The following is a 21,869-nucleotide window of genomic DNA, read 5'->3' as shown; positions in this document are numbered from 1 at the left end:
TAGTACTAATGAGTCAGTCAGTCTCTGATTATCAGCTTGATACAGTACAGTAACAGTATAATACTAATGAGTCTGTCAGTCTCTGTTTATCAGCTAGATACAGTAACACTATAGTACTAATGGGAAAGTCAGTCTCTGTTTATCAGTTAGATACAGTAACACTATAGTACTAATGGGTCTGTCAGTCTCTGTTTATCAGCTAGATACAGTACAGTAACACTATAGTGCTAATGAGTCTGTCAGTCTCTGTTTATCAGCTAGATACAGTACAGTAACACTATAGTACTAATGAGTCTGTCAGTCTCTTTTTATCAGCTAGATACAGTACAGTAACAGTATAATACTAATGAGTCTGTCAGTCTCTGTTTATCAGCTAGATACAGTAACACTATAGTACAAATGAGTCTGTCAGTCTCTGTTTATCAGCTAGATACAGTAACACTGTAGTACTAATGGGAATGTCAGTCTCTGTTTATCAGTTAGATACAGTAACACTATAGTACTAATGGGAATGTCAGTCTCTGTTTATCAGCTAGATACAGAAACACTATAGTACTAATGGGAATGTCAGTCTCTGTTTATCAGCTAGATACAGTACAGAAACACTATAGTACTAATGAGTGTGTCAGTCTCTTTTTATCAGATAGCTACAGTAACACTATAGTACTAATGGGAATGTCAGTCTCTGTTTATCAGCTAGATACAGAAACACTATAGTACTAATGGGAATGTCAGTCTCTGTTTATCAGCTAGATACAGTATAGTAACACTATAGTACTAATGAGTCTGTCAGTCTCTGTTTATCAGCTAGATACAGTATATTAACACTATAGTACTAATGGGTCTGTCAGACTCTGTTTATAAGCTAGATACAGTACAGTAACACTATAATACTAATGGGTCTGTCTGTCTCTGTTTATCAGCTAGATACAGTACAGTAACACTATAGTGCTAATGAGTCTGTCAGTCTCTGTTTATCAGCTAGATACAGTACAGTAACACTATTGTACTAATGAGTCTGTCAGTCTCTTTTTATCAGCTAGATACAGTACAGTAACACTATAGTACTAATGGGAATGTCAGTTTCTGTTTATCAGCTAGATACAGTAACACTATAGTACTAATGAGTCTGTCAGTCTCTGTTTATCAGCTAGATACAGTAACACTATAGTACTAATGAGTCTGTCAGTCTCTGTTTATCAGCTAGATACAGTAACACTATAGTACTAATGGGAATGTCAGTCTCTGTTTATCAGTTAGATACAGTAACACTATAGTACTAATGGGAATGTCAGTCTCTGTTTATCAGCTAGATACAGTACAGCAACACTATAGTACTAATGAGTCTGTCAGTCTCTGTTTATCAGCTAGATACAGTAACACTATAGTACTAATGAGTCAGTCAGTCTCTGATTATCAGCTAGATACAGTACAGTAACAGTATAATACTAATGAGTCTGTCAGTCTCTGTTTATCAGCTAGATACAGTAACACTATAGTACTAATGGGAAAGTCAGTCTCTGTTTATCAGTTAGATATTGTAACACTATAGTACTAATGGGAATGTCAGTCTCTGTTTATCAGCTAGATACAGTACAGTAACACTATAGTACTAATGAAAATGTCAGTCTCTGTTTATCAGCTAGATACAGTAACACTATAGTACTAATGGGAATGTCCGTCTCTGTTTATCAGGTAGATACAGTAACACTATAGTACTAATGGGAATGTCAGTCTCTGTTTATCTGCTAGATACAGAAACACTATAGTACTAATGGGAATGTCAGTCTCTGTTTATCAGCGAGATACAGTATATTAACACTATAGTACTAATGGGTCTGTCAGTCTCTGTTTATCAGCTAGATACAGTACAGTAACACTATAATACTAATGAGTCTGTCAGTCTCTGTTTATCAGCTAGATACAGTACAGTAACACTATAGTACTAATGAGTCTGTCAGTCTCTGTTTATCAGCTAGATACAGTACAGTAACACTATAGTACTAATGGGAATGTCAGTCTCTGTTTATCAGCTAGATACAGTAACACTATAGTACTGATGAGTCTGTCAGTTTCTGTTTATCAGCTAGATACAGTACTGTAACACTATAGTACTAATGAGTCTGTCATTGTCTGTTTATCAGCTAGATACAGTACAGTAACACTATAGTACTAATGGGAATGTCAGTCTCTGTTTATCAGCTAGATACAGTAACACTATAGTACTAATGAGTCTGTCAGTCTCTGTTTATCAGCTAGATACAGTAACACTATAGTACTAATGAGTCAGTCAGTCTCTGATTATCAGCTAGATACAGTACAGTAACAGTATAATACTAATGAGTCTGTCAGTCTCTGTTTATCAGCTAGATACAGTAACTCTATAGCACTAATGGGAATGTCAGTCTCTGTTTATCAGTTAGATTCAGGAACACTAAAGTACTAATGGGAATGTCAGTCTCTGTTTATCAGCTAGATACAGAAACACTATAGTACTAATGGGAATGTCAGTCTCTGTTTTTCAGCTAGATACAGTACAGTAACACTATAGTACTAATGAGTCTGTCAGTCTCTGTTTATCAGCTAGATACAGTACAGTAACACTATAGTACTAATGAGTCTGTCAGTCTTTGTTTATCAGCTAGATACAGTACAGTAACACTATAGTACTAATGAAAATGTCAGTCTCTGTTTATCAGCTAGATACTGTAACACTATAGTACTAATGGGTCTGTCAGTCTCTGTTTATCAGTTAGATACAGTAACACTATAGTACTAATGGGAATGTCAGTCTCTGTTTATCAGCTAGATACAGAAACACTATAGTACTAATGGGAATGTCAGTCTCTGTTTATCAGTTAGATACAGTAACACTATAGTACTAATGGGAATGTCAGTCTCTGTTTATCAGCTAGATACAGAAACACTATAGTACTAATGGGAATGTCAGTCTCTGTTTATCAGCTAGATACAGTACAGTAACACTATAGTACTAATGAGTCTGTCAGTCTCTGTTTATCAGCTAGATACAGTATATTAACACTATAGTACTAATGGGTCTGTCAGTCTCTGTTTATCAGCTAGATACAGTACAGTAACACTATAATACTAATGGGTCTGTCAGTCTCTGTTTATCAGCTAGATACAGTACAGTAACACTATAGTACTAATGAGTCTGTCAGTCTCTGTTTATCAGCTAGATACAGTACTGTAACACTATAGTACTAATGAGTCTGTCAGTGTCTGTTTATCAGCTAGATACAGTACAGTAACACTATAGTACTAATGGGAATGTCAGTCTCTGTTTATCAGCTAGATACAGTAACACTATAGTACTAATGAGTCTGTCAGTCTCAGTTTATCAGCTAGATACAGTAACACTATAGTACTAATGAGTCTGTCAGTCTCTGTTTATCAGCTAGATACAGTAACACTATAGTACTAATGAGTCAGTCAGTCTCTGATTATCAGCTAGATACATTACAGTAACAGTATAATACTAATGAGTCTGTCAGTCTCTGTTTATCAGCTAGATACAGTAACACTATAGCACTAATGGGAATGTCAGTCTCTGTTTATCAGTTAGATACGGGAACACTATAGTACTAATGGGAATGTCAGTCTCTGTTTATCAGCTAGATACAGAAACACTATAGTACTAATGGGAATGTCAGTCTCTGTTTATCAGCTAGATACAGTACAGTAATACTATAGTACTAATGAGTCTGTCAGTCTCTGTTTATCAGCTAGATACAGTACTGTAACACTATAGTACTAATGAGTCTGTCAGTGTCTGTTTATCAGCTAGATACAGTACAGTAACACTATAGTACTAATGGGAATGTCAGTCTCTGTTTATCAGCTAGATACAGTAACACTATAGTACTAATGAGTCTGTCAGTCTCAGTTCATCAGCTAGATACAGTAACACTATAGTACTAATGAGTCTGTCAGTCTCTGTTTATCAGCTAGATACAGTAACACTATAGTACTAATGAGTCAGTCAGTCTCTGATTATCAGCTAGATACATTACAGTAACAGTATAATACTAATGAGTCTGTCAGTCTCTGTTTATCAGCTAGATACAGTAACACTATAGCACTAATGGGAATGTCAGTCTCTGTTTATCAGTTAGATACGGGAACACTATAGTACTAATGGGAATGTCAGTCTCTGTTTATCAGCTAGATACAGTACAGTAACACTATAGTACTAATGCGTCTGTCAGTCTCTGTTTATCAGCTAGATACAGTATATTAACACTATAGTACTAAGGGGTCTGTCAGTCTCTGTTTATCAGCTAGATACAGTAACACTATAGTACTAATAAGTCTGTCAGTCTCTGTTTATCAGTTAGATACAGTAACACTATAGTACTAATGGGAATGTCAGTCTCTGTTTATCAGCTAGATACAGAAACGCTATAGTACTAATGGATTGTCAGTCTCTGTTTATCAGCTAGATACAGTACAGTAACACTATAGTACTAATGCGTCTGTCAGTCTCTGTTTATCAGCTAGATACAGTATATTAACACTATAATACTAATGGGTCAGTCAGTCTCTGATTATCAGCTAGATACAGTACAGTAACAGTATAATACTAATGAGACTGTCTGTCTCTGTTTATCAGCTAGATACAGTACTGTAACACTATAGTACTAATGAGTTTGTCAGTGTCTGTTTATCAGCTAGATACAGTACAGTAACACTATAGTACTAATGGGAATGTCAGTTTCTGTTTATCAGCTAGATACAGTAACACTATAGTACTAATGAGTCTGTCAGTCTCTGTTTATCAGCTAGATACAGTAACACTATAGTACTAATGGGAATGTCAGCCTCTGTTTATCAGTTAGATACAGTAACACTATAGTACTAATGGGAATGTCAGCCTCTGTTTATCAGCAAGATATAGTACAGTAACACTATAATACTAATGGGAATGACAGTCTCTGTTTATCAGCTAGATACAGTCCAGTAACACTATAATACTAATGGGTCTGTCAGTCTCTGTTTATCAGCTAGATACAGTACAGTAACACTATAGTACTAATGAGTCTGTCAGTCTCTGTTTATCAGCTAGATACAGTACAGTAACACTATAGTACTAATGAGTCTGTCAGTCTCTTTTTATCAGCTAGATACAGTACAGTAACACTATAGTACTAATGGGAATGTCAGTCTCTGTTTATCAGCTAGATACAGTAACACTATAGTACTAATGAGTCTTTCAGTCTCTGTTTATCAGCTAGATACAGTAACACTATAGTACTAATGAGTCTTTCAGTCTCTGTTTATCAGCTAGATACAGTAACACTATAGTACTAATGGGAATGTCAGTCTATGTTTATCAGTTAGATACAGTAACACTATAGTACTAATGGGAATGTCAGTCTCTGTTTATCAGCTAGATACAGTACAGCAACACTATAGTACTAATGAGTCTGTAAGTCTCTGTTTATTAGCTTGATACAGTACAGTAACACTATAGTACTAATGAGTCTGTCAGTCTCTGTTTATCAGCTAGATACAGTACAGTAACACTATAGTACTAATGGGAATGTCAGTCTCTGTTTATCAGCTAGATACAGTACAGTAACAGTATAATACTAATGAGTCTGTCAGTCTCTGTTTATCAGCTAGATACAGTAACACTATAGTACTAATGGGAATGTCAGTCTCTGTTTATCAGTTAGATACAGTAACACTATAGTACTAATGGGAATGTCAGTCTCTGTTTATCAGCTAGATACAGTACTGTAACACTATAGTACTAATGAGTCTGTCAGTGTCTGTTTATCAGCTAGATACAGTACAGTAACACTATAGTACTAATGGGAATGTCAGTCTCTGTTTATCAGCTAGATACAGTAACACTATAGTACTAATGAGTCTGTCAGTCTCTGTTTATCAGCTAGATACAGTAACACTATAGTACTAATGAGTCTGTCAGTCTCTGTTTATCAGCTAGTGACAGTACAGTAACACTATAGTACTAATGGGAATGTCAGTCTCTGTTTATCAGCTAGATACAGTACAGTAACACTATAGTACTAATGAGTCTGTCAGTCTCTGTTTATCAGCTAGATACAGTACAGTAACACTATAGTACTAATGAGTCTGTCAGTCTCTGTTTATCAGCTAGATACAGTACAGTAACACTATAGTACTAATGAAAATGTCAGTCTCTGTTTATCAGCTAGATACAGTAACACTATAGGACTAATGGGTCTGTCAGTCTCTGTTTATCAGCTAGATACAGTAACACTATAGTACTAATGGGAATGTCAGTCTCTGTTTATCAGTTAGATACAGTAACACTATAGTACTAATGGGAATGTCAGTCTCTGTTTATCAGCTAGATACAGAAACACTATAGTACTAATGGGAATGTCAGTCTCTGTTTATCAGCTAGATACAGTACAGTAACACTATAGTACTAATGAGTCTGTCAGTCTCTGTTTATCAGCTAGATACAGTATATTAACACTATAGTACTAATGGGTCTGTCAGTCTCTGTTTATCAGCTAGATACAGTACAGTAACACTATAATACTAATGGGTCTGTCAGTCTCTGTTTATCAGCTAGATACAGTACAGTAACACTATAGTACTAATGAGTCTGTCAGTGTCTGTTTATCAGCTAGATACAGTACAGTAACACTATAGTACTAATGGGAATGTCAGTCTCTGTTTATCAGCTAGATACAGTAACACTATAGTACTAATGAGTCTGTCAGTCTCTGTTTATCAGCTAGATACAGTAACACTATAGTACTAATGAGTCTGTCAGTCTCTGTTTATCAGCTAGTGACAGTACAGTAACACTATAGTACTAATGGGAATGTCAGTCTCTGTTTATCAGCTAGATACAGTACAGTAACACTATAGTACTAATGAGTCTGTCAGTCTCTGTTTATCAGCTAGATACAGTACAGTAACACTATAGTACTAATGAGTCTGTCAGTCTCTGTTTATCAGCTAGATACAGTACAGTAACACTATAGTACTAATGAAAATGTCAGTCTCTGTTTATCAGCTAGATACAGTAACACTATAGGACTAATGGGTCTGTCAGTCTCTGTTTATCAGCTAGATACAGTAACACTATAGTACTAATGGCAATGTCAGTCTCTGTTTATCAGTTAGATACAGTAACACTATAGTACTAATGGGAATGTCAGTCTCTGTTTATCAGCTAGATACAGAAACACTATAGTACTAATGGGAATGTCAGTCTCTGTTTATCAGCTAGATACAGTACAGTAACACTATAGTACTAATGAGTCTGTCAGTCTCTGTTTATCAGCTAGATACAGTATATTAACACTATAGTACTAATGGGTCTGTCAGTCTCTGTTTATCAGCTAGATACAGTACAGTAACACTATAATACTAATGGGTCTGTCAGTCTCTGTTTATCAGCTAGATACAGTACAGTAACACTATAGTACTAATGAGTCTGTCAGTCTCTGTTTATCAGCTAGATACAGTACAGTAACACTATAGTACTAATGGGAATGTCAGTCTCTGTTTATCAGCTAGATACAGTAACACTATAGTACTAATGAGTCTGTCAGTCTCTGTTTATCAGCTAGATACAGTACTGTAACACTATAGTACTAATGAGTCTGTCAGTGTCTGTTTATCAGCTAGATACAGTACAGTAACACTATAGTACTAATGGGAATGTTAGTCTCTGTTTATCAGCTAGATACAGTAACACTATAGTACTAATGAGTCTGTCAGTCTCTGTTTATCAGCTAGATACAGTACTGTAACACTATAGTACTAATGAGTCTGTCAGTGTCTGTTTATCAGCTAGATACAGTACAGTAACACTATAGTACTAATGGGAATGTCAGTCTCTGTTTATCAGCTAGATACAGTAACACTATAGTACTAATGAGTCTGTCAGTCTCTGTTTATCAGCTAGATACAGTAACACTATAGTACTAATGAGTCTGTCAGTCTCTGTTTATCAGCTAGATACAGTAACACTATAGTACTAATGAGTCAGTCAGTCTCTGATTATCAGCTAGATACAGTACAGTAACAGTATAATACTAATGAGTCTGTCAGTCTCTGTTTATCAGCTAGATACAGTAACACTATAGCACTAATGGGAATGTCAGTCTCTGTTTATTAGTTAGATACAGGAACACTATAGTACTAATGGGAATGTCAGTCTCTGTTTATCAGCTAGATACAGAAACACTATAGTACTAATGGGAATGTCAGTCTCTGTTTATAAGCTAGATACAGTACAGTAACACTATAGTACTAATGAGTCTGTCAGTCTCTGTTTATCAGCTAGATACAGTATATTAACACTATAGTACTAAGGGGTATGTCAGTCTCTGTTTATCAGCTAGATACAGTACAGTAACACTATAGTACTAATGAGTCTGTCAGTCTCTGTTTATCAGCTAGATACAGTACAGTAACACTATAGTACAAATGAGTCTGTCAGTCTCTGTTTATCAGCTAGATACAGTACAGTAACACTATAGTACTAATGGGAATGTCAGTCTCTGTTTATCAGCTAGATACAGTAACACTATAGTACTAATAAGTCTGTCAGTCTCTGTTTATCAGTTAGATACAGTAACACTATAGTACTAATGGGAATGTCAGTCTCTGTTTATCAGCTAGATACAGTAACACTATAGTACTAATGAGTCTGTCAGTCTCTGTTTATCAGCTAGATACAGTAACACTATAGTACTAATGAGTCTGTCAGTCTCTGTTTATCAGCTAGATACAGTAACACTATAGTACTAATGGGAATGTCAGTCTATGTTTATCAGTTAGATACAGTAACACTATAGTACTAATGGGAATGTCAGTCTCTGTTTATCAGCTTGATACAGTACAGTAACACTATAATACTAATGAGTCTGTCAGTCTCTGTTTATCAGCTAGATACAGTACAGTAACACTATAGTACTAATGGGAATGTCAGTCTCTGTTTATCAGCTAGATACAGTACAGTAACAGTATAATACTAATGAGTCTGTCAGTCTCTGTTTATCAGCTAGATACAGTAACACTATAGTACTAATGGGAATGTCAGTCTCTGTTTATCAGCTAGATACAGAAACACTATAGTACTAATGGGAATGTCAGTCTCTGTTTATCAGCTAGATACAGTACTGTAACACTATAGTACTAATGAGTCTGTCAGTGTCTGTTTATCAGCTAGATACAGTATAGTAACACTATAGTACTAATGGGAATGTCAGTCTCTGTTTATCAGCTAGATACAGTAACACTGTAGTACTAATGAGTCTGTCAGTCTCTGTTTATCAGCTAGATACAGTAACACTATAGTACTAATGAGTCTGTCAGTCTCTGTTTATCAGCTAGTGACAGTACAGTAACACTATAGTACTAATGGGAATGTCAGTCTCTGTTTATCAGCTAGATACAGTACAGTAACACTATAGTACTAATGAGTCTGTCAGTCTCTGTTTATCAGCTAGATACAGTACAGTAACACTATAGTACTAATGAGTCTGTCAGTCTCTGTTTATCAGCTAGATACAGTACAGTAACACTATAGTACTAATGAAAATGTCAGTCTCTGTTTATCAGCTAGATACAGTAACACTATAGGACTAATGGGTCTGTCAGTCTCTGTTTATCAGCTAGATACAGTAACACTATAGTACTAATGGGAATGTGAGTCTCTGTTTATCAGTTAGATACAGTAACACTATAGTACTAATGGGAATGTCAGTCTCTGTTTATCAGCTAGATACAGAAACACTATAGTACTAATGGGAATGTCAGTCTCTGTTTATCAGCTAGATACAGTACAGTAACACTATAGTACTAATGAGTCTGTCAGTCTCTGTTTATCAGCTAGATACAGTATATTAACACTATAGTACTAATGGGTCTGTCAGTGTCTGTTTATCAGCTAGATACAGTACAGTAACACTATAGTACTAATGGGAATGTCAGTCTCTGTTTATCAGCTAGATACAGTAACACTATGGTACTAATGAGTCTGTCAGTCTCTGTTTATCAGCTAGATACAGTAACACTATAGTACTAATGAGTCTGTCAGTCTCTGTTTATCAGCTAGTGACAGTACAGTAACACTATAGTACTAATGGGAATGTCAGTCTCTGTTTATCAGCTAGATACAGTACAGTAACACTATAGTACTAATGAGTCTGTCAGTCTCTGTTTATCAGCTAGATACAGTACAGTAACACTATAGTACTAATGAGTCTGTCAGTCTCTGTTTATCAGCTAGATACAGTACAGTAACACTATAGTACTAATGAAAATGTCAGTCTCTGTTTATCAGCTAGATACAGTAACACTATAGGACTAATGGGTCTGTCAGTCTCTGTTTATCAGCTAGATACAGTAACACTATAGTACTAATGGGAATGTCAGTCTCTGTTTATCAGTTAGATACAGTAACACTATAGTACTAATGGGAATGTCAGTCTCTGTTTATCAGCTAGATACAGAAACACTATAGTACTAATGGGAATGTCAGTCTCTGTTTATCAGCTAGATACAGTACAGTAACACTATAGTACTAATGAGTCTGTCAGTCTCTGTTTATCAGCTAGATACAGTATATTAACACTATAGTACTAATGGGTCTGTCAGTCTCTGTTTATCAGCTAGATACAGTACAGTAACACTATAATACTAATGGGTCTGTCAGTCTCTGTTTATCAGCTAGATACAGTACAGTAACACTATAGTACTAATGAGTCTGTCAGTCTCTGTTTATCAGCTAGATACAGTACAGTAACACTATAGTACTAATGGGAATGTCAGTCTCTGTTTATCAGCTAGATACAGTAACACTATAGTACTAATGAGTCTGTCTGTCTCTGTTTATCAGCTAGATACAGTACTGTAACACTATAGTACTAATGAGTCTGTCAGTGTCTGTTTATCAGCTAGATACAGTACAGTAACACTATAGTACTAATGGGAATGTCAGTCTCTGTTTATCAGCTAGATACAGTAACACTATAGTACTAATGAGTCTGTCAGTCTCTGTTTATCAGCTAGATACAGTACTGTAACACTATAGTACTAATGAGTCTGTCAGTGTCTGTTTATCAGCTAGATACAGTACAGTAACACTATAGTACTAATGGGAATGTCAGTCTCTGTTTATCAGCTAGATACAGTAACACTATAGTACTAATGAGTCTGTCAGTCTCTGTTTATCAGCTAGATACAGTAACACTATAGTACTAATGAGTCTGTCAGTCTCTGTTTATCAGCTAGATACAGTAACACTATAGTACTAATGAGTCAGTCAGTCTCTGATTATCAGCTAGATACAGTACAGTAACAGTATAATACTAATGAGTCTGTCAGTCTCTGTTTATCAGCTAGATACAGTAACACTATAGGACTAATGGGTCTGTCAGTCTCTGTTTATCAGCTAGATACAGTAACACTATAGTACTAATGGGAATGTCAGTCTCTGTTTATCAGTTAGATACAGTAACACTATAGTACTAATGGGAATGTCAGTCTCTGTTTATCAGCTAGATACAGAAACACTATAGTACTAATGGGAATGTCAGTCTCTGTTTATCAGCTAGATACAGTACAGTAACACTATAGTACTAATGAGTCTGTCAGTCTCTGTTTATCAGCTAGATACAGTATATTAACACTATAGTACTAATGGGTCTGTCAGTGTCTGTTTATCAGCTAGATACAGTACAGTAACACTATAGTACTAATGGGAATGTCAGTCTCTGTTTATCAGCTAGATACAGTAACACTATGGTACTAATGAGTCTGTCAGTCTCTGTTTATCAGCTAGATACAGTAACACTATAGTACTAATGAGTCTGTCAGTCTCTGTTTATCAGCTAGTGACAGTACAGTAACACTATAGTACTAATGGGAATGTCAGTCTCTGTTTATCAGCTAGATACAGTACAGTAACACTATAGTACTAATGAGTCTGTCAGTCTCTGTTTATCAGCTAGATACAGTACAGTAACACTATAGTACTAATGAGTCTGTCAGTCTCTGTTTATCAGCTAGATACAGTACAGTAACACTATAGTACTAATGAAAATGTCAGTCTCTGTTTATCAGCTAGATACAGTAACACTATAGGACTAATGGGTCTGTCAGTCTCTGTTTATCAGCTAGATACAGTACAGTAACACTATAGTACTAATGAGTCTGTCAGTCTCTGTTTATCAGCTAGATACAGTATATTAACACTATAGTACTAATGGGTCTGTCAGTGTCTGTTTATCAGCTAGATACAGTACAGTAACACTATAGTACTAATGGGAATGTCAGTCTCTGTTTATCAGCTAGATACAGTAACACTATGGTACTAATGAGTCTGTCAGTCTCTGTTTATCAGCTAGATACAGTAACACTATAGTACTAATGAGTCTGTCAGTCTCTGTTTATCAGCTAGTGACAGTACAGTAACACTATAGTACTAATGGGAATGTCAGTCTCTGTTTATCAGCTAGATACAGTACAGTAACACTATAGTACTAATGAGTCTGTCAGTCTCTGTTTATCAGCTAGATACAGTACAGTAACACTATAGTACTAATGAGTCTGTCAGTCTCTGTTTATCAGCTAGATACAGTACAGTAACACTATAGTACTAATGAAAATGTCAGTCTCTGTTTATCAGCTAGATACAGTAACACTATAGGACTAATGGGTCTGTCAGTCTCTGTTTATCAGCTAGATACAGTAACACTATAGTACTAATGGGAATGTCAGTCTCTGTTTATCAGTTAGATACAGTAACACTATAGTACTAATGGGAATGTCAGTCTCTGTTTATCAGCTAGATACAGAAACACTATAGTACTAATGGGAATGTCAGTCTCTGTTTATCAGCTAGATACAGTACAGTAACACTATAGTACTAATGAGTCTGTCAGTCTCTGTTTATCAGCTAGATACAGTATATTAACACTATAGTACTAATGGGTCTGTCAGTCTCTGTTTATCAGCTAGATACAGTACAGTAACACTATAATACTAATGGGTCTGTCAGTCTCTGTTTATCAGCTAGATACAGTACAGTAACACTATAGTACTAATGAGTCTGTCAGTCTCTGTTTATCAGCTAGATACAGTACAGTAACACTATAGTACTAATGGGAATGTCAGTCTCTGTTTATCAGCTAGATACAGTAACACTATAGTACTAATGAGTCTGTCAGTCTCTGTTTATCAGCTAGATACAGTACTGTAACACTATAGTACTAATGAGTCTGTCAGTGTCTGTTTATCAGCTAGATACAGTACAGTAACACTATAGTACTAATGGGAATGTCAGTCTCTGTTTATCAGCTAGATACAGTAACACTATAGTACTAATGAGTCTGTCAGTCTCTGTTTATCAGCTAGATACAGTACTGTAACACTATAGTACTAATGAGTCTGTCAGTGTCTGTTTATCAGCTAGATACAGTACAGTAACACTATAGTACTAATGGGAATGTCAGTCTCTGTTTATCAGCTAGATACAGTAACACTATAGTACTAATGAGTCTGTCAGTCTCTGTTTATCAGCTAGATACAGTAACACTATAGTACTAATGAGTCTGTCAGTCTCTGTTTATCAGCTAGATACAGTAACACTATAGTACTAATGAGTCAGTCAGTCTCTGATTATCAGCTAGATACAGTACAGTAACAGTATAATACTAATGAGTCTGTCAGTCTCTGTTTATCAGCTAGATACAGTAACACTATAGCACTAATGGGAATGTCAGTCTCTGTTTATTAGTTAGATACAGGAACGCTATAGTACTAATGGGAATGTCAGTCTCTGTTTATCAGCTAGATACAGAAACACTATAGTACTAATGGGAATGTCAGTCTCTGTTTATAAGCTAGATACAGTACAGTAACACTATAGTACTAATGAGTCTGTCAGTGTCTGTTTATCAGCTAGATACAGTACAGTAACACTATAGTACTAATGGGAATGTCAGTCTCTGTTTATCAGCTAGATACAGTAACACTATAGTACTAATGAGTCTGTCAGTCTCTGTTTATCAGCTAGATACAGTACTGTAACACTATAGTACTAATGAGTCTGTCAGTGTCTGTTTATCAGCTAGATACAGTACAGTAACACTATAGTACTAATGGGAATGTCAGTCTCTGTTTATCAGCTAGATACAGTAACACTATAGTACTAATGAGTCTGTCAGTCTCTGTTTATCAGCTAGATACAGTAACACTATAGTACTAATGAGTCTGTCAGTCTCTGTTTATCAGCTAGATACAGTAACACTATAGTACTAATGAGTCAGTCAGTCTCTGATTATCAGCTAGATACAGTACAGTAACAGTATAATACTAATGAGTCTGTCAGTCTCTGTTTATCAGCTAGATACAGTAACACTATAGCACTAATGGGAATGTCAGTCTCTGTTTATTAGTTAGATACAGGAACGCTATAGTACTAATGGGAATGTCAGTCTCTGTTTATCAGCTAGATACAGAAACACTATAGTACTAATGGGAATGTCAGTCTCTGTTTATAAGCTAGATACAGTACAGTAACACTATAGTACTAATGAGTCTGTCAGTCTCTGTTTATCAGCTAGATACAGTATATTAACACTATAGTACTAAGGGGTCTGTCAGTCTCTGTTTATCAGCTAGATACAGTACAGTAACACTATAGTACTAATGAGTCTGTCAGTCTCTGTTTATAAGCTAGATACAGTACAGTAACACTATAGTACAAATGAGTCTGTCAGTCTCTGTTTATCAGCTAGATACAGTACAGTAACACTATAGTACTAATGGGAATGTCAGTCTCTGTTTATCAGCTAGATACAGTAACACTATAGTACTAATAAGTCTGTCAGTCTCTGTTTATCAGTTAGATACAGTAACACTATAGTACTAATGGGAATGTCAGTCTCTGTTTATCAGCTAGATACAGTAACACTATAGTACTAATGAGTCTGTCAGTCTCTGTTTATCAGCTAGATACAGTAACACTATAGTACTAATGAGTCTGTCAGTCTCTGTTTATCAGCTAGATACAGTAACACTATAGTACTAATGGGAATGTCAGTCTATGTTTATCAGTTAGATACAGTAACACTATAGTACTAATGGGAATGTCAGTCTCTGTTTATCAGCTTGATACAGTACAGTAACACTATAGTACTAATGAGTCTGTCAGTCTCTGTTTATCAGCTAGATACAGTACAGTAACACTATAGTACTAATGGGAATGTCAGTCTCTTTTTATCAGCTAGATACAGTACAGTAACAGTATAATACTAATGAGTCTGTCAGTCTCTGTTTATCAGCTAGATACAGTAACACTATAGTACTAATGGGAATGTCAGTCTCTGTTTATCAGTTAGATACAGTAACACTATAGTACTAATGGGAATGTCAGTCTCTGTTTATCAGCTAGATACAGAAACACTATAGTACTAATGGGAATGTCAGTCTCTGTTTATCAGCTAGATACAGTACTGTAACACTATAGTACTAATGAGTCTGTCAGTGTCTGTTTATCAGCTAGATACAGTACAGTAACACTATAGTACTAATGGGAATGTCAGTCTCTGTTTATCAGCTAGATACAGTAACACTATAGTACTAATGAGTCTGTCAGTCTCTGTTTATCAGCTAGATACAGTAACACTATAGTACTAATGAGTCTGTCAGTCTCTGTTTATCAGCTAGTGACAGTACAGTAACACTATAGTACTAATGGGAATGTCAGTCTCTGTTTATCAGCTAGATACAGTACAGTAACACTATAGTACTAATGAGTCTGTCAGTCTCTGTTTATCAGCTAGATACAGTACAGTAACACTATAGTACTAATGAGTCTGTCAGTCTCTGTTTATCAGCTAGATACAGTACAGTAACACTATAGTACTAATGAAAATGTCAGTCTCTGTTTATCAGCTAGATACAGTAACACTATAGGACTAATGGGTCTGTCAGTCTCTGTTTATCAGCTAGATACAGTAACACTATAGTACTAATGGGAATGTCAGTCTCTGTTTATCAGTTAGATACAGTAACACTATAGTACTAATGGGAATGTCAGTCTCTGTTTATCAGCTAGATACAGAAACACTATAGTACTAATGGGAATGTCAGTCTCTGTTTATCAGCTAGATACAGTACAGTAACACTATAGTACTAATGAGTCTGTCAGTCTCTGTTTATCAGCTAGATACAGTATATTAACACTATAGTACTAATGGGTCTGTCAGTGTCTGTTTATCAGCTAGATACAGTACAGTAACACTATAGTACTAATGGGAATGTCAGTCTCTGTTTATCAGCTAGATACAGTAACACTATAGTACTAATGAGTCTGTCAGTCTCTGTTTATCAGCTAGATACAGTAACACTATAGTACTAATGAGTCTGTCAGTCTCTGTTTATCAGCTAGTGACAGTACAGTAACACTATAGTACTAATGGGAATGTCAGTCTCTGTTTATCAGCTAGATACAGTACAGTAACACTATAGTACTAATGAGTCTGTCAGTCTCTGTTTATCAGCTAGATACAGTACAGTAACACTATAGTACTAATGAGTCTGTCAGTCTCTGTTTATCAGCTAGATACAGTACAGTAACACTATAGTACTAATGAAAATGTCAGTCTCTGTTTATCAGCTAGATACAGTAACACTATAGGACTAATGGGTCTGTCAGTCTCTGTTTATCAGCTAGATACAGTAACACTATAGTACTAATGGGAATGTCAGTCTCTGTTTATCAGTTAGATACAGTAACACTATAGTACTAATGGGAATGTCAGTCTCTGTTTATCAGCTAGATACAGAAACACTATAGTACTAATGGGAATGTCAGTCTCTGTTTATCAGCTAGATACAGTACAGTAACACTATAGTACTAATGAGTCTGTCAGTCTCTGTTTATCAGCTAGATACAGTATATTAACACTATAGTACTAATGGGTCTGTCAGTCTCTGTTTATCAGCTAGATACAGTACAGTAACACTATAATACTAATGGGTCTGTCAGTCTCTGTTTATCAGCTAGATACAGTACAGTAACACTATAGTACTAATGAGTCTGTCAGTCTCTGTTTATCAGCTAGATACAGTACAGTAACACTATAGTACTAATGGGAATGTCAGTCTCTGTTTATCAGCTAGATACAGTAACACTATAGTACTAATGAGTCTGTCAGTCTCTGTTTATCAGCTAGATACAGTACTGTAACACTATAGTACTAATGAGTCTGTCAGTGTCTGTTTATCAGCTAGATACAGTACAGTAACACTATAGTACTAATGGGAATGTCAGTCTCTGTTTATCAGCTAGATACAGTAACAATATAGTACTAATGAGTCTGTCAGTCTCTGTTTATCAGCTAGATACAGTACTGTAACACTATAGTACTAATGACTCTGTCAGTGTCTGTTTATCAGCTAGATACAGTACAGTAACACTATAGTACTAATGGGAATGTCAGTCTCTGTTTATCAGCTAGATACAGTAACACTATAGTACTAATGAGTCTGTCAGTCTCTGTTTATCAGCTAGATACAGTAACACTATAGTACTAATGGGAATGTCAGTCTCTGTTTATCAGTTAGATACAGTAACACTATAGTACTAATGGGAATGTCAGTCTCTGTTTATCAGCTAGATACAGAAACACTATAGTACTAATGGGAATGTCAGTCTCTGTTTATCAGCTAGATACAGTACAGTAACACTATAGTACTAATGAGTCTGTCAGTCTCTGTTTATCAGCTAGATACAGTATATTAACACTATAGTACTAATGGGTCTGTCAGTCTCTGTTTATCAGCTAGATACAGTACAGTAACACTATAATACTAATGGGTCTGTCAGTCTCTGTTTATCAGCTAGATACAGTACAGTAACACTATAGTACTAATGAGTCTGTCAGTCTCTGTTTATCAGCTAGATACAGTACAGTAACACTATAGTACTAATGGGAATGTCAGTCTCTGTTTATCAGCTAGATACAGTAACACTATAGTACTAATGAGTCTGTCAGTCTCTGTTTATCAGCTAGATACAGTACTGTAACACTATAGTACTAATGAGTCTGTCAGTGTCTGTTTATCAGCTAGATACAGTACAGTAACACTATAGTACTAATGGGAATGTCAGTCTCTGTTTATCAGCTAGATACAGTAACACTATAGTACTAATGAGTCTGTCAGTCTCTGTTTATCAGCTAGATACAGTACTGTAACACTATAGTACTAATGACTCTGTCAGTGTCTGTTTATCAGCTAGATACAGTACAGTAACACTATAGTACTAATGGGAATGTCAGTCTCTGTTTATCAGCTAGATACAGTAACACTATAGTACTAATGAGTCTGTCAGTCTCTGTTTATCAGCTAGATACAGTAACACTATAGTACTAATGAGTCTGTCAGTCTCTGTTTATCAGCTAGATACAGTAACACTATAGTACTAATGAGTCAGTCAGTCTCTGATTATCAGCTAGATACAGTACAGTAACAGTATAATACTAATGAGTCTGTCAGTCTCTGTTTATCAGCTAGATACAGTAACACTATAGCACTAATGGGAATGTCAGTCTCTGTTCATTAGTTAGATACAGGAACACTATAGTACTAATGGGAATGTCAGTCTCTGTTTATCAGCTAGATACAGAAACACTATAGTACTAATGGGAATGTCAGTCTCTGTTTATAAGCTAGATACAGTACAGTAACACTATAGTACTAATGAGTCTGTCAGTCTCTGTTTATCAGCTAGATACAGTATATTAACACTATAGTACTAAGGGGTCTGTCAGTCTCTGTTTATCAGCTAGATACAGTACAGTAACACTATAGTACTAATGAGTCTGTCAGTCTCTGTTTATCAGCTAGATACAGTACAGTAACACTATAGTACAAATGAGTCTGTCAGTCTCTGTTTATCAGCTAGATACAGTACAGTAACACTATAGTACTAATGGGAATGTCAGTCTCTGTTTATCAGCTAGATACAGTAACACTATAGTACTAATAAGTCTGTCAGTCTCTGTTTATCAGTTAGATACAGTAACACTATAGTACTAATGGGAATGTCAGTCTCTGTTTATCAGCTAGATACAGTATATTAACACTATAGTACTAATGAGTCTGTCAGTCTCTGTTTATCAGCTAGATACAGTAAAACTATAGTACTAATGAGTCTGTCAGTCTCTGTTTATCAGCTAGATACAGTAACACTATAGTACTAATGGGAATGTCAGTCTATGTTTATCAGTTAGATACAGTAACACTATAGTACTAATGGGAATGTCAGTCTCTGTTTATCAGCTAGATACAGTACAGCAACACTATAGTACTAATGAGTCTGTAAGTCTCTGTTTATCAGCTTGATACAGTACAGTAAAACTATAGTACTAATGAGTCTGTCAGTGTCTGTTTATCAGCTAGATACAGTACAGTAACACTATAGTACTAATGGGAATGTCAGTCTCTGTTTATCAGCTAGATACAGTAACACTATAGTACTAATGAGTCTGTCAGTCTCTGTTTATCAGCTAGATACAGTAACACTATAGTACTAATGGGAATGTCAGTCTCTGTTTATCAGTTAGATACAGTAACACTATAGTACTAATGGGAATGTCAGTCTCTGTTTATCAGCTAGATACAGAAACACTATAGTACTAATGGGAATGTCAGTCTCTGTTTATCAGCTAGATACAGTACAGTAACACTATAGTACTAATGAGTCTGTCAGTCTCTGTTTATCAGCTAGATACAGTATATTAACACTATAGTACTAATGGGTCTGTCAGTCTCTGTTTATCAGCTAGATACAGTACAGTAACACTATAATACTAATGGGTCTGTCAGTCTCTGTTTATCAGCTAGATACAGTACAGTAACACTATAGTACTAATGAGTCTGTCAGTCTCTGTTTATCAGCTAGATACAGTACAGTAACACTATAGTACTAATGGGAATGTCAGTCTCTGTTTATCAGCTAGATACAGTAACACTATAGTACTAATGAGTCTGTCAGTCTCTGTTTATCAGCTAGATACAGTACTGTAACACTATAGTACTAATGAGTCTGTCAGTGTCTGTTTATCAGCTAGATACAGTACAGTAACACTATAGTACTAATGGGAATGTCAGTCTCTGTTTATCAGCTAGATACAGTAACACTATAGTACTAATGAGTCTGTCAGTCTCTGTTTATCAGCTAGATACAGTACTGTAACACTATAGTACTAATGACTCTGTCAGTGTCTGTTTATCAGCTAGATACAGTACAGTAACACTATAGTACTAATGGGAATGTCAGTCTCTGTTTATCAGCTAGATACAGTAACACTATAGTACTAATGAGTCTGTCAGTCTCTGTTTATCAGCTAGATACAGTAACACTATAGTACTAATGAGTCTGTCAGTCTCTGTTTATCAGCTAGATACAGTAACACTATAGTACTAATGAGTCAGTCAGTCTCTGATTATCAGCTAGATACAGTACAGTAACAGTATAATACTAATGAGTCTGTCAGTCTCTGTTTATCAGCTAGATACAGTAACACTATAGCACTAATGGGAATGTCAGTCTCTGTTCATTAGTTAGATACAGGAACACTATAGTACTAATGGGAATGTCAGTCTCTGTTTATCAGCTAGATACAGAAACACTATAGTACTAATGGGAATGTCAGTCTCTGTTTATAAGCTAGATACAGTACAGTAACACTATAGTACTAATGAGTCTGTCAGTCTCTGTTTATCAGCTAGATACAGTATATTAACACTATAGTACTAAGGGGTCTGTCAGTCTCTGTTTATCAGCTAGATACAGTACAGTAACACTATAGTACTAATGAGTCTGTCAGTCTCTGTTTATCAGCTAGATACAGTACAGTAACACTATAGTACAAATGAGTCTGTCAGTCTCTGTTTATCAGCTAGATACAGTACAGTAACACTATAGTACTAATGGGAATGTCAGTCTCTGTTTATCAGCTAGATACAGTAACACTATAGTACTAATAAGTCTGTCAGTCTCTGTTTATCAGTTAGATACAGTAACACTATAGTACTAATGGGAATGTCAGTCTCTGTTTATCAGCTAGATACAGTATATTAACACTATAGTACTAATGAGTCTGTCAGTCTCTGTTTATCAGCTAGATACAGTAAAACTATAGTACTAATGAGTCTGTCAGTCTCTGTTTATCAGCTAGATACAGTAACACTATAGTACTAATGGGAATGTCAGTCTATGTTTATCAGTTAGATACAGTAACACTATAGTACTAATGGGAATGTCAGTCTCTGTTTATCAGCTAGATACAGTACAGCAACACTATAGTACTAATGAGTCTGTAAGTCTCTGTTTATCAGCTTGATACAGTACAGTAAAACTATAGTACTAATGAGTCTGTCAGTCTCTGTTTATCAGCTAGATACAGTACAGTAACACTAAAGTACTAATGGGAATGTCAGTCTCTGTTTATCAGCTAGATACAGTACAGTAACAGTATAATACTAATGAGTCTGTCAGTCTCTGTTTATCAGCTAGATACAGTAACACTATAGTACTAATGGGAATGTCAGTCTCTGTTTATCAGTTAGATACAGTAACACTATAGTACTAATGGGAATGTCAGTCTCTGTTCATCAGCTAGATACAGAAACACTATAGTACTAATGGGAATGTCAGTCTCTGTTTATCAGCTAGATACAGTAACACTATAGTACTAATGAGTCTGTCAGTCTCTGTTTATCAGCTAGTGACAGTACAGTAACACTATAGTACTAATGGGAATGTCAGTCTCTGTTTATCAGCTAGATACAGTACAGTAACACTATAGTAC

Source organism: Salmo salar, chromosome 19, assembly GCF_965601325.2.
Source record: "Salmo salar chromosome 19, fSalSal1, whole genome shotgun sequence".
Classification (NCBI taxonomy): Eukaryota; Metazoa; Chordata; class Actinopteri; order Salmoniformes; family Salmonidae; genus Salmo; species Salmo salar.
Note: the sequence above shows the minus strand (reverse complement) of the source record.